This window comes from Mirounga leonina, unplaced genomic scaffold (assembly GCF_011800145.1).
Source record: "Mirounga leonina isolate KUSES-001 unplaced genomic scaffold, KU_Mleo_1.0 Mir_165, whole genome shotgun sequence".
NCBI lineage: Eukaryota > Metazoa > Chordata > Mammalia > Carnivora > Phocidae > Mirounga > Mirounga leonina.
In genome coordinates this window covers 64,107,521-64,124,529 of record NW_023270415.1, presented here as the reverse complement: position 1 = coordinate 64,124,529, position 17,009 = coordinate 64,107,521, and positions in this window count along the sequence as shown.

Below are 17,009 nucleotides of genomic sequence, written 5' to 3'. Positions count from 1 at the left end.
GAGTTTCGGCTGCAAGAGTTTGGTCCAAGTCCACACCAGGTCAGTTGTCCTAGAAGGTGAGGGAGGGGCTGGAAGAAGTGGCCAAAAGAGAAGTGCAGCTAAAAGATCAGAGGCAGTTATGGAATTGGTGCCTGATTCAAATGAGTGGGGATGTGTTCCACAACTCCCAGTGGATGTCTGAAATGGCAGGTAGTATAAACCGTGTCTGTATCATATTTTCTCTTATACATACCTACCTATGCTAAAGTTTAATTTATGAATTAGGCCCAGTAAGAGATTAGCAACAATAACTAATAATAAAATAGAATAACTCTAACAATACAGTGTAACAAAATTATGTGAATGTGGTCTCTCTCTCTCAACATATCTTATTGTCCTGTATTAGCCCTTCTTCTTGTGAAGATGTGAGATGACAGAATGCCTACATGGTGAAATGAAGTGAGGGGCATGATGCAGGCATTGTGACATAGCGTTAGGCTACTATTGACCTGGTGATTCTTCAGAAGGAGGATGGATCATCTGCTTCCGGCCCACAGTTAGCTGCAGGTAACTGAAAGTGCAGAACAGGAAACTATGGATAAGAGGAGTACTAGATCATCAAGCACAAAGTGCAGTAATTTAGAAACATACTTTTGAGGCTGTGACTGGCAATATTTTATTGATCATGTCACTAGATTCCTAATATTACTGTTAAACCACCATGTGACTTTATTTTCTCACAACTACGACCTATTTTCTACTTTCTAAGTCAGAAACTATATTTCAAATACAGGCTGATTGGGTTTTGGTCATATAGCCCTCAAATATGCTCTCTCCTTGAAGAGAGCAGTTGTGGATCAGCTGGAGAACTATCATTTGAAGAAAAAAAAAACAGAGAATAAAAGATCTCAGCACTTAATAATTTAACAGATATTTGGAGAAGTCTAATTATACTTTGGGTAAAGGTCCCACAAGGGGCATTCAGCATTTAAGTATATGAGCTTCATTTCACTAAAGGAGCTGGCTAAAATGGGAGCACTAATTTTTTTTTTAAGATTTTATTTATTTATTTGAGAGAGAGAGAATGAGAGACAGAGAGCATGAGAAGGAGGAAGGTCAGAGGGAGAAGCAAACTCCCTGCCGAGCAGGGAGCCTGATGCGGGACTCGATCCCGGGACTCCAGGATCATGACCTGAGCCGAAGGCAGTCGCTTAACCAACTGAGCCACCCAGGCGCCCGGGAGCACTAATTTATCAGAACAGATGTGGTTCAATGACAAATAAAGAAAAAAAGTAGCATGACATACCATCAGGGATTATTAGAAGAAAACATTGCATGTAGGAAGAATTATTGACAAAATAGGGACCTGAGTAAGCAATATAACTTTGTGGAAACCTGAGTGACTGATTATGTGCAGAGATGTATGGATGTGTGTGTGTATGTGTGTGAACGTATGTGTGTGTGTGTAATATATGAATATAGAGTTACCACATATTGAATCTTTACTATGTATCAGAAACTGTGCTAAAGCACTTTATTTTCTTAAAGTATGTATTTAGTTTCATGACAACCCATTATGTTGGTCATATTATTATGCTCTGCTTACAGACAAGAAAACTGAGTCATAGAAAAAGAAGTATTTTGTGTAAGACCCAGGGCTAATAAGAGCCAAAATCTGAAATGAGTCTTTTAGCCTCCAGAGTCCCTGCTCTTAAATGGACTTCAATGCCATGCGCTAACTCTTTGAAAGACTAAATGATACCGGCTACCATTTACAGAGCACATAATAACCATGCAGGGTGGGAAATGTTAGGTGTACTAGGTCTAAATCTTAGCCATAGGTTTCATGCCTCCACTTTACAGTCAGAGGAGCTACGGCTTAAAACACTAAGAAAATAAAAGAATGGTGGACATAAATCTTCCATCTGAAAAACTTCACAAACAGAATAAAGAATAAGCCTTGCAAACATTTACAGAGGGCATACAAAACTGGTGGGCTATTTATAGATGTCTGCAGCTGTTGGCAGGATAAGGCCAAGAACTACACACAACTCATCACTAGGAACCTACACTGGACTGCATAATTCTTGTTGTAAAATATTTATATCTATATGTGTGATTACAGATGACAACTGAACTATTAAGAACATTTAATCCTTCTGATGTAATAAAAAAAATAATGAAATCCCTAAAATATTTTCCATAACTTTAGGGTCATGAAATGGTTGTGCAATCACAGACAAACACTGGAGGAAGGATTTTTGTTCAGAGTTGATTTCTCTGAAATTCTGGTAGGATAGATAACACCTTAATAATAGGCTTGGGCTGGTACATTTAAATAATTTGTTTTTGAAAATGAGAAGGGAATTTCTACTTCTGCAGACATTTAGCAAACTCTTATGCCGTAAGAGTTAAAGTTATAGACAGAACGGAGCGCTTCTGATTTTATGCTCTGGCATATTGTATTTGATCTCATTTAAACATCAGGGGCAGCATTACACAGACACATAGAAAAATGCAGTAAAATCATGTTGTAGGATCTCCCCCAGTTCCATACATGTGACTGTAAAATCAAATCAAATCATGCTTTCCTTGTATACCATAGCATGGCTGCAATCAGTTGCCCAGCATTAGCAGGGTTCCAGTAGCAGAAAGCATTGACCATGCTTTGCTTTTCACAAATCCCAGGCAGTGCCGGCATGGTCCTCAGCCTGAAGGACAGAATACATTTATAGATGGTCACCTGATAGTGCCAAGTGTATTAGTTGAAGTGGGCTAACAAAAGAGACCCCAAAATACATAATGGTTCAACAATAAAGGTTTTCTTTCTCACTCATGAAGCAGTACTAGGCTAGTGAACAGAGCAGAGAGATTTTCCTTCTTTACACAGTAATTCAGGGACAAAGGCTAATGAGATCTGCTATCTTCAACAAATGGCTTCCAAATACACCTTGAAGATTGAATCCATTCCAGCAGGCCAGAAAGGAAAGAGAGCATGGAGGAGTGTACCCCTGAGGTGCAGGCTCAGAAGAGACACTTTGCATTCCTCATATTCCATTGACTGGAACTCAATTACGGGGCAGGGCAGCATGGAGCTACAAGGAGGGTAAAGAATGTAGATTATCCGTGTGGCCAGGAATGGATGTGGTTCCTCATGGCCCAGTAAATTACAAACTAAAAAAACAGTGTTAGTTGTACAACCTCAAACATACACATCCAATAAAAAATAGTGGAACAAAGGCAGGAAAACTGTAATATAAATTCCTATTTGGGAAATGGGTCATATGAGAGAGATTCAGATATCCTTGGTTGATGTCAATGATGGAATGTTGCTGGGCAGGCATTATGAAGCACCTCTATTCCAGGAGCAGGGAAAGTTCTTTGATTAGGCCCAGGTTCCTCTCTTTGGGAGGAGCTCCCAGGACCACTGTTCCCCATGGCCTTGGCTCCCCTCATTTGGAGGTGCTTCCAGAGGGCGAATTTCGAGTGTAAGCAAGCCTTGGGGAAACACAGCTTTGAGAGCATGCCTCTTACTTATGTGGCTTAGAGGTCCACAGTGGTTTGTTTGTTTGCTTGTTTGTTTTTAATAATCAGAGGCTTTTTGAGGCAAGACCTATGTTTTGCCCAGTTCCAAGAAATAGTAACCAAACCCAAGGTTTTTTCCAGATATGCTCCAAGACTCCTTTCTTCGCTTCCTTGCTCACATGCCACTTTTTTCAAATAATGGTGGCTTCCCTGATGGCTTGTGGCAGGGAGTGACTGGGTGGGGAAGATAATACCATTAGTCTAAACTTTGCTGCAGGGGACACTTTGTTTAACTGAAGTTTTAATGGGCTTTTGGTGCTCAAAACCTTTTTTAGTCTTACTTCTCCACAGTTAGGGATCTTTCAGAGTCACCTTTCTAACTCCTTGAATACCCTCATTTCTGGACTCTGTTTTTCCATTTCATTTCTGTATATAAAGTGGGAAATTCTGATTTATTTTAATAATTTCACTTTGAAAGCTCAGTAGGTACTAGGTTTGCTTTCCAAGTGATTTCTGATTTTTCGGAAATCAGATTTACCAAATGTTTTTCCTAGTGTGACAGATAATACTATTAATCAAATACTCACTCAATCTCCTCCAACTCTGTGGAAGGAGTATATTCTTCCAGCCCATTGATGTTAAGGATGGACACATGATTTGTGTTAGCCAAGAGGCTCTTAGCAGGTGTGACATTAGCAATACTTGTAATGTGCTTTGCTATTGGGCTCGTCCTCTTAAACCACTACCGGCACCATGTCAAGAGCTTCCCCCGAATAGCTGTTGCCTTTCTGGCCAGGTCCCAGAATGAATGTATGTGGAATACACTCAAGCACAACCTGAAACTGAGATAGAATTGTCCACCCACATCCAGTCTTGAACAGCTGTCTCTCAGATATGTGACCCACAGATGAGTGAGTGAGAATCAGTTGTGTGGAAGCCACTGAGTTTCAGAGTGGTTTGCTATGTAGCAATAGCTAACTGATACACTCTGCATAAAAAGGGTGCTCATCTTTATAGTCTCCAGTATCTGTCTCCTTGCTCTTAGTTACCCATTGCCCTACCATTAAGCCAATGCACAAATTTTTGATATGGTACATAAAAATTAAGATACAAATTCAGTACTGCTAAGTGGGAGTTAGCTGCTTTAACAACAACAACAACAAAACCCAACATGTATGACAGCTCAAACTTATTCAATAGGACTGGGCAGGCAAGCAAGTTGAAGGTTAACATGGTCTTAAAAAGTTGTTATTAGAGTCATCTTTATTAGATCAAGCCCAGAAATTAAGATGGAAAATGTATCAGAGGTTTTCCAATCCAGGCCTAGAAGTGGTATACATAATTTCTGCTCATATTTTATTGGCCAGAATTATTTGTACAGCCACATCTAACTGCAATGAAGAATGGGAAATAAATTCTAGTTGGGTGCCCAGGAAGAAAAGTATAACATGCATTTTTGGTGATCAGCTCACAATCTCTGCCATGTCACATACAGCCCCTCTCTGAGAGGAGGAAAAGAGCCTATGAGGGCATCCTTTGCTGTGTCACTCAGGCATTTTGTTCTACTAAGATCAATATCACCATTACTGCTCTTCCTATACCTCCTATGTTTATGTATCTGCTTCTATGCTAGCTCCTATTTCACATTACCTTTGTTAAACTCTTACTGTATTCTAAGCACTTAATACGCTTATTTTAGTTAGCCCTCATATTACAGATGAAAAAAATGCTGATAAATAAGTAAGGGAGTCAGGAAAAAAACTGATGTCAAATTCCAACATGTTATACTATATGTCTGTATATAATCAAGTTCATCTTAGATAATCTCAAGTGTTTAAGTAAATGAACTACAGTTCTTCACACACATACACACATGCATACACACACACTTATCTGTCTTATCTGTCCTATAAAGGACAAAGAAGTAGGGTGAGATTAGGCTATGAGGGTTTCAAAATTCACACAAAATGGATATTCTTATTGTACAGTGAAATTGAGAGCTGGGGCACCTGGTTGGCTCAGTCGTTAAGCATCTGCCTTCAGCTCAGGTCATGATCTCAGGGTCCTGGGATCGAGCCCCGAGCCCCGCATCGGGCTCCCTGCTCGGCGGGAAGCCTGCTTCTCCCTCCCCCACTCCCCTTGCTTGTGTTCCTGCTCTCGCTGTGCGTCTCTCTGTCAAATAAATAAATAAATAAATAAATAAATAAATAAATAAATAAATAAGAAGAAATTGAGAGCCAATTAGGCTCTTTGCAAGAGAATGTTTTAAGGAAGACTAGTATGAAGAATGAATTAGAGCAAGTAGAAGGGTATGAGAATTAGTAATACATAAGTAAATGAACTACAGTTCCTCACACACATACACACATGCACACACATGCATACACACACACTTACCTGTCTATACCAAGATAAAGGACAAAGAAGTAAAGTGAGATTAGGCTATGAGGGTTTCAGAATTCACCCAAAATGGGTATTCTTATTGTACAGTGAAATTGAGAGCCAATTAGGCTCTTTGCAAGAGAATGTTTTAAGGAAGACTAGCACAAAGAATGAATTAGAGCAAGTAGAAGGGTATGAGAATTAGTAATACATAATTAGGCAGAAGACTTTGGAGGGTGTTATTAATACATGGCTTGTCGCCTATTCCTTCTGGCTCATTCTGGCTTCCAAACTGATCAAAAAGGAAACAAGTTAATTTAAGAATGACATGGCCCTTAGCTATTCTCTTTGAAAATATCCTTCATTGTACTTGGATGACACTAAAGGCCAAATATATAAGCATGTCATTTTACTTTGGCTTGAATATCTAGCCAAGAGAATGGAAGAGTGGCCTTTCTTCTCTGGCCTTTAGACCTCTTAAATTCAGAAATTCATAACAGTTTCTGTACCATATGTCCTTACCACCTCTAAGTTTCTCATTACCCCTCTGGATCTAGTTCAAGGCAATACAATTTGGAGGGTTTTTTGTGTTTTGATTTTTTTTTTTTCAATAAAAAAGTGAAGACACCTAAATGAAATATTCATGCAATGTCCAACAATCAATTTTATGTCCAAGACCAATTATAGTATCAGGGCAATTGTTGATATCATTTCTTTTGGGGGAATGTTTTCTATACTATCTAGGAGATGAACCCAATGATATCATTATGTTTTCACATTTAAAATTACTGGAATAATTAAGAAAAGTAAGCCAAGAAAATAAAGTTTTACTTGGAATGCTATAATTTGAGGCATTTACTTTTATGAGAGTTGATGTCACTGGCCTCACTTTAAAAATGAAGACTATTGAATAACAATTGGAGAGTTAACAAAAAAATCTTGAGCCAAATTCCAATACATGAGCAGTAAAGAGAGAAGGAGGAAGGATTATAAGACAAAGGACTGGGCCTTTCTTCTACCACTTCCTATCTGGAACATGTAAGGAATCCAACCACCTAGGCATCAGATGCCTCACCTTTAAGACAATGATAGTCACACCTTACCAGTCCAAAGACAGAGAGCTAAACCATTCTCTGAGGTCTCCTCTAGTTCTAAAATCCAAATCTAAACTCTAGTAAAAACTTAAAGGATGCAGATGACTAATAACCTAGGTCTCCATGACAAGTGGAAGTTAGTGCTCTGAAGGCTTTCCCATGCTTCCTCTATTCCCTCTAGTTTGGATCATTAGATGTACTAATTACCAGTCATGGTGGATTGTATTACTCTTGGCCAAATAGTCTAATTTTGCTGCTCCCAGTAGAACAATTTTGTTATCTCTACTTTATTGAACCCAGGAGTATCTATGTGATCCAAGGAAATGTAGACAAAAGTGGCTATGATTACTTCATGAAAGCAATGCTCTCCAAATAGCGAATAATGTAGGATTTCACTGTAGAGTGATCAACTTTTCCTGTTTACCCAGGGCTCGGGGATTTTCTGGGATGTGGGACTTTCAATGTTAAAATCCAAATGTCCCAGACAAACCAGGATGAGTTGGTCACATTGATTAAAGTGCCCCAATCTGCCTGGGTACAATGTTGTTCCATGGCTGTTCAGGATCTCCTGGCTAATTCCTTTTTAATCTGCTTTCATGCAAACTTAACAATCCTGTGTACCATTTGCTTCTGTAAAAGTTTTCTAGAAAACAAATCTGACAAACTAACAATCCCTATAAGGTCTCCCCTCTCTGACAGCATTGTCAATTTAATAGGAGCCTTCAAGGGCTAATCTCAAGGAAATAGAAACACAAAGGTGAGAGATTTTGGAGACAGCAGGAAAATGCTCAGCCATTCCCAGTGCATACCATGTACACCAATATTTACAGTAGACATAGGTCTGGATTTGCATATATTAGATGTAGCTTTAGGGTCCTACTCTTCCACATAGATGTTCTGTGACCTTGCAACAGCCACTTAATCTCTTTGAGCTTGGTTTCTCATATTTTAGAAATGGGGCAAAAACAGTATGAAGAGTGTTTTATAAACTCTACAAAGCTATAAAATTGTGCTATTACTATGCAGTACATTCATAAAGACTGACCATATTGTTAAATCACATTCTATCCATTCACCAAAGTAATTTTTTATTTAATGATCATTTCCCCTTATCCCAGCTCACACTTATGTGTAGCAAAAGAAGAATGGGCAGGTGATATCTACCCTATACTCACAAATATGGACATGATGTCAACTTATATCAGGGAGGAAATCCAACTTGGTCAACTAAGCATGGGAAATAACTATTGGAAATGCACAGTTTGGCAGTGTAGGGTGTAGGTGATGGGGAGGAGTTAGGGTAGTAGAAGGAAAAGCAACTTGTCATTATTCTGGATCTCTGTACTAGGAGGCAAAGAAAAGAAAATACACCAGAGCTCCTAATAAGTTCATTTTCATTTTAAAGGGGAGAAGTTAACTCCCCTGTCTTTACCTGTTTTTGCAGCTATTATTAAATATCATAAAATAGGTGGTTTATAATCAACAAACATTCATTTCTCATAGTTCTGGAGGCTGGGAAGTTCCAGATGAAGGCAGGCAGGAAGAGGCAGTGAGAGCCTGCTTCCTGGTTCATAAATGGCCATCTCCTCTCTGTGTCCTCACGTGGTGGAAGGGGCCAAGGGAGATCTCTGGGGTCTCTTCTATAAGAGCATTAATCCTCACATGACCCGATCACCTCCCAAAGGCCTCACTTTTACATTGAAAAATACCAGCACGTTGGAGGTTAGGTTTCAACAAATGAATTTTGGGGGATGCAAACATTCAGTCTATAGCATCCCCTCAAGCCACTTTGTATTCATTTATAGTAAGACCAGTTTGAAGGGTGATTCAGTCAGTTTGCCCCTCCAAGCCTACACCCCATTTTCTCCTCCCTACTCTGAGCCCTTATATAGATTACATCAATGGGTATCTTTGCCATCTGGCTCCAAATGGGAACACTGGCAGAAATTAGAGGAAGGTAAGTGAGATTAGGGTATTCCCCTCTGACTGAACCATTTTCTTGAATGGTTGTTGAGAGATTGACTATATCCCTCAACTGAAACTCACAGCTCTGGTCAAGGTACCCCTCTCCACATGACTCATTCCAGCTTCCCATTACCACTGGCTTAAGGTGATAACAGCACTTTGATGTTACTATCCTAGGGACATTTTGTTATCAACCTGTGGTTTTCCTACATTCTGTTAAACCCTCTTCAAATAATCCATTTTGAGAACACCATTTGGTTCCTACCAGCCCCTAAAGCATTCAAGTATTTACTCTGCATCAGTCCTAATATATTTGTTTAGATATATATGTTCTGTTCATTTTTTAAAAATCTATAACAATCATTATTTTAATTTATTTATGGTAACACTTTGTATTGATTATTATTTCATTGAAAGAGAGTATTTTTCTTGACTCTGCCTTTTTTATTCAGGATAAAAATAAATTAGACTTACAAGAACCAGTTGCTCTACAGAACAGACTCTTGACCAGCCTCTCTGGACATTGGTTTTAATGAAGGCTACCGAAAAGCTCAGAAACAAAGTCTCCTTCCTTGTGCTTTTCTGCAAGATAAGTGAAGCTGATTGCTGGATAGTTTCCAACGTGCTGTTTTTCAAGGCCTGGCTTCTCTCTCCTCTTAGACCATTTCCAACGAACACATGTGAACAATCTGAGCCTTGCCAGTGTATTTCCTGGCAGACACAGCGTGTGTCAGTTTTATTGCTCATTCAGACTTGGGAATTGAATTGAATGCAACAAATGCTTATTGAATCACAATTTTGTGCAAAAGCACTTCGTCAGGTGCTGTTGAGAATATAGAACTAAATTATTATTATCAGAAATGAAAAACTCAGAATTTAGGAAACATTTTTAAATTGAAACAATAACTATTGTTATACAACTATAATGTTCCAAAATTTTCCTAGCTACTTACTCATCATTTTACTCCATTTAAATTTCAGAAAAAGGTTGGAAGGGAGCAATGACTTGTGTTTTTATGAATGGAAAACACAAAGACTCAGAAATGCTAAGTATGTTACTCATAATCATACAGCTAATAAGTGGGGAAATTAGGATTTGGATGAACCAGGATTTAGATCCACTGATCCAGGCATTCCTGGTGCCAAAGTGCATGTTGATCACTGTAACCCTTAAAAATGGCACTAACCTTATTCTGTATTCAAAACAGCCAAAGGAAATCATCCTCCATAATGTCAGCTATCCATTTAATGCTAATGCTTCTCCCTTTGAGCAGCTTCCAGAACATAGGCAAAATCAGACCATGAAATGTGTATTGCCTCCTGCAAGGGGAGTCAGGATGAAGAGGTGGAGATGGGGGTGCAAGTCTCCTCCTTGGTTAGGTCAGCCCAATAGTCAAATGGTTTTTATAGACTGGCTCTCAGACACAGTGAAGTGAAGAGGCCTGGAGAAAATTCAGTATGCTTGCATCCAAATGGAACAGCATAGAAATATCCCTATCGTTTTGTTTTGTTGGATGCATAGTTGTTTGTAAACAGAGATTTAGAACATTAGGGTCTCTTTTTAATTCACTAGGAGAGCTTATGAATTAAGGCAAAAGGCAGTGATTTCTCCAGTTAGACAATTCTTTTTTTAATATTAGTCATCTGCTTCATTAATCTTATTTCACATTGTTACAAAGAAATGTTTCTTTGTCATCACACATTACTAGTATGTCTTTTCCTGGTTACATACTATATTGGATGCAATTATATCCCAGAAATTTCCTGTTTAAGAAAAAGGAGTCTAAAATAGAAGAATTAAATGATTGACACTCTGATAAAGCTAGAGCTCTCTCTACTCCAGGACAAAAGACTGCTCCTGGGAAAAACCAATTGCTAGTCCCTTCCTGCCACAGGACTCTGGTTGTGTCTGCATCATAATGCATGTGATAAGTGATCTAAATTCTTCATAGAGGAAAAAAATCTCAAAGAACTCTCTCTTCTGCTCCACTTTTTTTAAAACAGGAAACATATTTTGCTTCTTAGCCTAAATGACCACATCATTTGCATCTTAGAAACCAAATGAAGTTTCTTCCCAAAACTAAATATTATTTCTTAAAGGAGCTCTCCATAATTAATGAGCAGAGCCAGATGTCTTTTCTATGGGCCATCCTTTTTCAAGATGAAATTTGGTTTGAATGGCAGTAGGTGGATGGTAGAGATGGCCAAATGTGCCCATGATTCAGAAACAGAAGACAACAAATAATACATTATATGTAAAAAAAAAAAAAAGAAGAAGAAGAAGAAGAAGATAGTAGGAAGGGAAAAATGAAGGGGGGGAAATCGGAGGGGAGATGAACTATGAGAGACTATGGACTCTGAGAAACAAACTGAGGGTTCTAGAGGGGAGGGGGGTGGGGGGAGGGGTTAGCCTGGTGATAGGTATTAAAGACGGCATGTATTGAATGGAGCACTGGGTGTTATATGCAAACAATGAATCATGGAACACTACATCAAAAACTAATGATATAATATATGGTGATTAACATAATATAATAAAATAAAATAAAATAAAATAAAGATTTCTCCCCCCCCCGAAAAAAAGAAACAGAAGACAAATAAATCTTTCACTTCTGTGTGCTCTTGTTTTTGTCCACTTCTTTTGGAGCCAGAAATTGTCCCCGTGTTTTAACAGTACCAAGCATGGACCAAACACAGTGGTTGTATACGTACTGTGGAGCACAGAATCCTGTGATACAGGAAAGCCTGCTGATTGTGGTTCCATCCAAGTCTTAAAAATAATGCACATTGCAATCCCCCTTCTTTGGTTCTGTTAACACTCATCTTGCCGGACATTGTATGGAATGAAAGTTTGATGCAGGATATAAGCATCCCTGTGGCTTTGGGTAAGTCATTGCCCTGAGTTTCAGGTATTTCATTTGTAAATTGGATGAACTGAGATTAGATAAAACTTGTTTTTCTCAAGCTCTAATATTCTGTATACTATAAAGCAATAGCTTTCATAGAATTCTTCCTCATGTCAAAGTCATGTCCTCAGAGGAAGTTTCTGAGCTGCCAATGTAAACTTCAGAATTTCTTAGTATGGAATACAATTGCTATCAATATGATGATGTCTGGATCACTGTTGTTCTGGTCCCTGATCTCCTATCTTATTCCATGTGAACAATGGCCAAAGTTCATACTTTGGAAGAGCTGAGCTATTGATGACCACCCATGGTGCACATTGGCCATTGTGTCTAAAACAAAATAAGATATACCATTGTACTTGGAACACAAGAGTCTAATATGAGTTCACTTCACCAAAGGGCAGAAAACGTTGTTCGGAAAAGATTGTAACAGAGTTTGGCCTGGAATAAACAGTCTTCAATATTAGAACTGGCCTGGTGTGATATATTCTCCAGGCTTTTGGTCCTACAGTTGTGACGTGTCATCATTTGACCAAACAGTTAAGCCACAGTTTCATGTTTCCCAAATATCAGTCATTCATATGCCACCCACAGGGATTTTGTGAACCCACATTTTTATTTAAATAGATTCATCATTTTAATGTCATTAATTTATTTAAAACAACTTTTTCACTATCACAAAGAGAAAACCATAAGTAGAAGTAAACCATACAATAAAGAATTAATAAAATATTGCTGCTAAATTTTAAAAATTAAAATTAACCAAAAATTAATTTTTAAAATGAGCAGTAGAAAACTCTTAATATAGTCTTTAAGCCCTGTGTGGGCATGTTCTACCCATCTACCTCTTCAGTTTTCCCAACACACTCTCTTGCTTGTTCCACTCCAAACACAGTGAACATCTCCTAGTTTTTAATTATCCTGGCTCTTCTTCATCAGGGCTTTTGCTGGCTGTTTTCCCTACAAGTAAGGCTCTTCCAGATCCCCTTCCCACATTTCTGTTCTATCCTCAGATTTCAGACCTCAGTTCAAGGTCACTTCCTCAAGAAACATTTCCCTGTCTCTATGACTGAGACAATTTTTCCTATACCTAAAATCACCATGTACCATTCCCTGGTATGTCTTATTTTGTGACCATTTTACATTTCCTTCGAACTTCTTTGTTTAATGCACATCTGTCCCAATAAACTGGAAGGTCCATGAAGGCATGCCAAACCACAATAAGGGATGGGACCTGAGGGAAAATCGTATATTTTTCTGGAAAGAGAGAAACCATTTTCCTTTGCAAGAAAGAAACTATTTCTTCAGGTAAGGGGACACAAATGGGAGTGGTTCTGGATGGGGGGAGGGCAGAGATGCTGAATTTCAGGGTTCTTTGCATTCCGAAATCTTTAGAACCTAGCCATTCAGTTGTGGAGATCTCATTTTTCTCAATTCTTATTTTTACATATAAATACCCTGGTAACTTTGTGGGCTTACATTAAAATAGATATGGATCTATTAAGTAAATGTTCATTCATGAACCACCTGAGATCATCTTGTATACCACCAATGGTACTTACAACACACCTTGGAAAACCCTATTAGAGTTAGCATGGGGATAATATTCCCAAAGTCCAGCCTCTCGTGTATCACTTTTCTGAAGAGAGTAATTTAAGGTTTTCTCCACGTTGGCAAAATCAAAATATTTGAGTATACTTTAGGGCTCCACTCTATCTTTGCAACTTATTTCCCAATACTATTCACCACTTCCCCGATGTTCCTGACAAGCTGAACATTCCCCAAACATTCCCTCCTCTGACCTCACGCTTATGCTCCTCTTTCTATTGGGAATGCTGTTACCCCCACAGCATTTCTTCTCATAATACCCCTAATTCTTTTTCAAAGCCTATCTTAAATATCTCTTCTTACTTAAAACTTTCCCTAATTCCCCTAAATAAGTTTAATCTCTCCATCCACTGAAAGGCACAGGACTAGGACTTTATCTAGTTTCCATCACATAATGTATCACTTCTTACCTTGCATTGTACTACTTTATTCCCATATCATAATGTCATCAATAAACAATCAAATAATTAAACTGTATGCTCCTTGTGAAGCAGGGTTTTTGTCTTATTTATATTTTAATTTCTCACAGTGCCTGGCACAATGTAGACACTCAATAAGATGTAAAATTGTATAAACAAAACTGACCTGTTCCATTTTAAAGAAATGCTTAAACTTTCTGGGCCTGACTTTAAAATCTCATCCTATCCATGTGTGGGGTACTTTGGTGTGGGCTCTCTTTTTTCTTTCTTGTATCTCAGGGGTTTTTTGTTTTATTTATTTATTTATTTATTTATTTATTTATTTATTTATTTATTTATTTATTATGTTATGTTAATCACCATACATTACATCATTAGTTTTTGATGTAGTGTTCCATGATTCATTGTTTGCGTATCTCAGTTTTTCATAGGGAGTGCTAAGTAGAGAGAATGGACCTCTCCCTGATTAATTTTCACAATCTGGCTGGGATAATAATGCCAAGATGTGACTTGAGAGGAGAGTCCAACTGTGAAGGTACATCAAGCCAAGGGAAGATGAGGAGGTACAGAATGCATCATAGGACTTTGGAGATCAAGGGCATCCATGTTCTTTGATAAGCCATGTTTACATTTAGGAAGGATCTTTCAAAGTGAGATGTCCCACAATGAGGTAAGTTTCTTCCCTCCTCCCCCCACCCCCCCGCCTTTTTTTTTTTGCTATTGTACTCTGACAAGTAGAATTAAATAGGTGATAATGCTGATAGGAAGCTGTTATTTGACAAATCAGTTATTTATGTTTCAATTTCATTCAGGTACCACAATGAATGTAATATCTGCGAACAGGGCCATCTTGATGGCTCTTTCTCTCATCCACAAACCATTTGTGGACTGCTGTCAAGTCAATCATTCTCCAACAGTACCCTTCATACCCATCCTGTTGAAGAGCCTTCAAGTGCTGCTTCTCTGTGCCTCACAATTTAAGATCAGTCTTTAGCTTGGCATTCAGTGTCCTCTACAGTCTGGACGAACTGACTTTTCATTTTCTCATACTCAAGTTCGGGAAAGCAAACTGACCGTCTCTAGAGTAGGTTGCTTCTAAAATATTTTGAATGAGTTGATACTATTGAAAATGTTGTATGAGTTGTCAATACTTAAAAATCATAAGGGAGCACATGAAAATCTAGATTTCTGCCTATCTTGAAAAATTCAGAATTTCTGGCAACACTAGGTCTTTACTCTTGAGTGACAATGTTCTCAGGTATCACCAAGCAGCCGCTGTCCCCTTTGGATAGCCACATCTTCTCCAGCTCTCTGCAGACACCATCATTCCCTATGACTCTTGCACACACCAGCCCTATTCATTTTCATTCTCTGTCAAACCTCTGCACACAGCTACATTTAAAGCCCTGGAGTCTAGTCATACCAGATAATTTGCTGTCAGTCTGTCTTGCCTCCACTCAATTGTTTGAATTGTCCCCTCTATTTAAGTGATCCTGCCTCATTCTGCCTCCCATCAATAGCCAATGTCTTCATAAATACTTTTCTAATGCACCCTACCAGACATGCCCTATTCTTTTTCTCCATCTTCATATCTTATAATTTATTTTATGGAATTATTTTTGTCTATTTTGAATGATGGTTCATTAGAAAATGGTTTTTTGACCCTTCTTGAGTTAGCATTGAACAGATGACGTTGTTCTTAAACAACTTGATTCAATTCTGCACTCAGCCACCCGCTAGCTCTGTATTACAAAGTTAGACCTTTCATGTTTTAAAATGCTGGTTTCTTTATCTGCAACTAAGACTCTTATTCATTTTGGAGGATTTTGTGAGGATTAGAGAAGACAGCACATGAAGAGAGCTTAGTATTGCTCCTGGTACCTAAAAAGCTCTCTCTAAATGTTAACTCTGCTAACTCTTATTATGAATATGACAGCATTCCTGGCAGTTATTTAAAGCAAAGAAACTTTGCAGCTGAATAATCAAGAGGACAATGACCCAGTCTTATTTGCAGCCTATGAAACAAGCAGTAACAAAAATCTTATTTCATCTCTTTTACTAGATAGTAAAAGATTAATATTTTACATTTACATAGCACCTGCAGAATATAAAACAGCTGGGGCTGGTGTTTCATAAAGAAGCCCTCAAAGGGTTCTACCTTCAGGACAGATCTCATTAAAATCAAAGCAACATGACATTATCACCCTCCTTAAAAAGAATGGCAGAATTATGCATTTTAACAGAGAAACTGACCATAATAGAGCATAAAAAATTATCTACTCCTTATACAAAATTCCTTCATCCTATTACTCCTTGGAATACCACATGTAGGCCAGATCAACTTCCCTTAAGAAATAATCATAAATTAAATTATGAAAAACATAAAGAATCCATTGTATGGGTCAAAATAAATAATGAAGTCCTTGCCATTTGGAAAGATGATTGAAGAAGAAGGAAAGGGAGAAGAAGGAGGAGATGTATTTAATATTCCCAAGCATGTGCTTAGTGCATGATCTCACATCATCCTAACAACCCTAACAGGTAGGCAGTAGTACACTATCTGATTGATAAATACAAAAACTAAAACTTGGAAAGGCTATAAAACTGGTTCACTGTTACATAGCCAGTGAGTAGTAGAGATGAGATGCCAACTCAATTCTCTTTGTTCCAAGAACTCTATTCTGATTCACTATATTCTAATACTGAGGACACTCTGTGAAAGTGTTTAAATAAAAAAAAATAAATCATTCAATAACCATTTATGATTTCCAGAACTTTTGCTAAATTTCACACAACTAGGATTAAAGAAAACTTTTGGATACTTAAGGAATACACATGGAATTTCTACTGAAAACTCGAGTTAATGATTATTACCTGCAATATAGGACATTTCTTCTAAACTTTACTGATGTCAAAGCATAGCAAACCACACTTAAAGAGTTTTAAGGAGAATGTGAATACTCTTGAATATCCTTAATATTGTAGTCTTGAAATCCATGTCAAATGTTCAGAAATCTTATTTGGATGAATCTTGGATCTGTTTCCCTGAAGTATTTCTCTTTTTAAGATGTTCTTAGTAGAATGAATGATCATTGTGTTGATTGGGCACAATCATACCTACTGTGACTGTA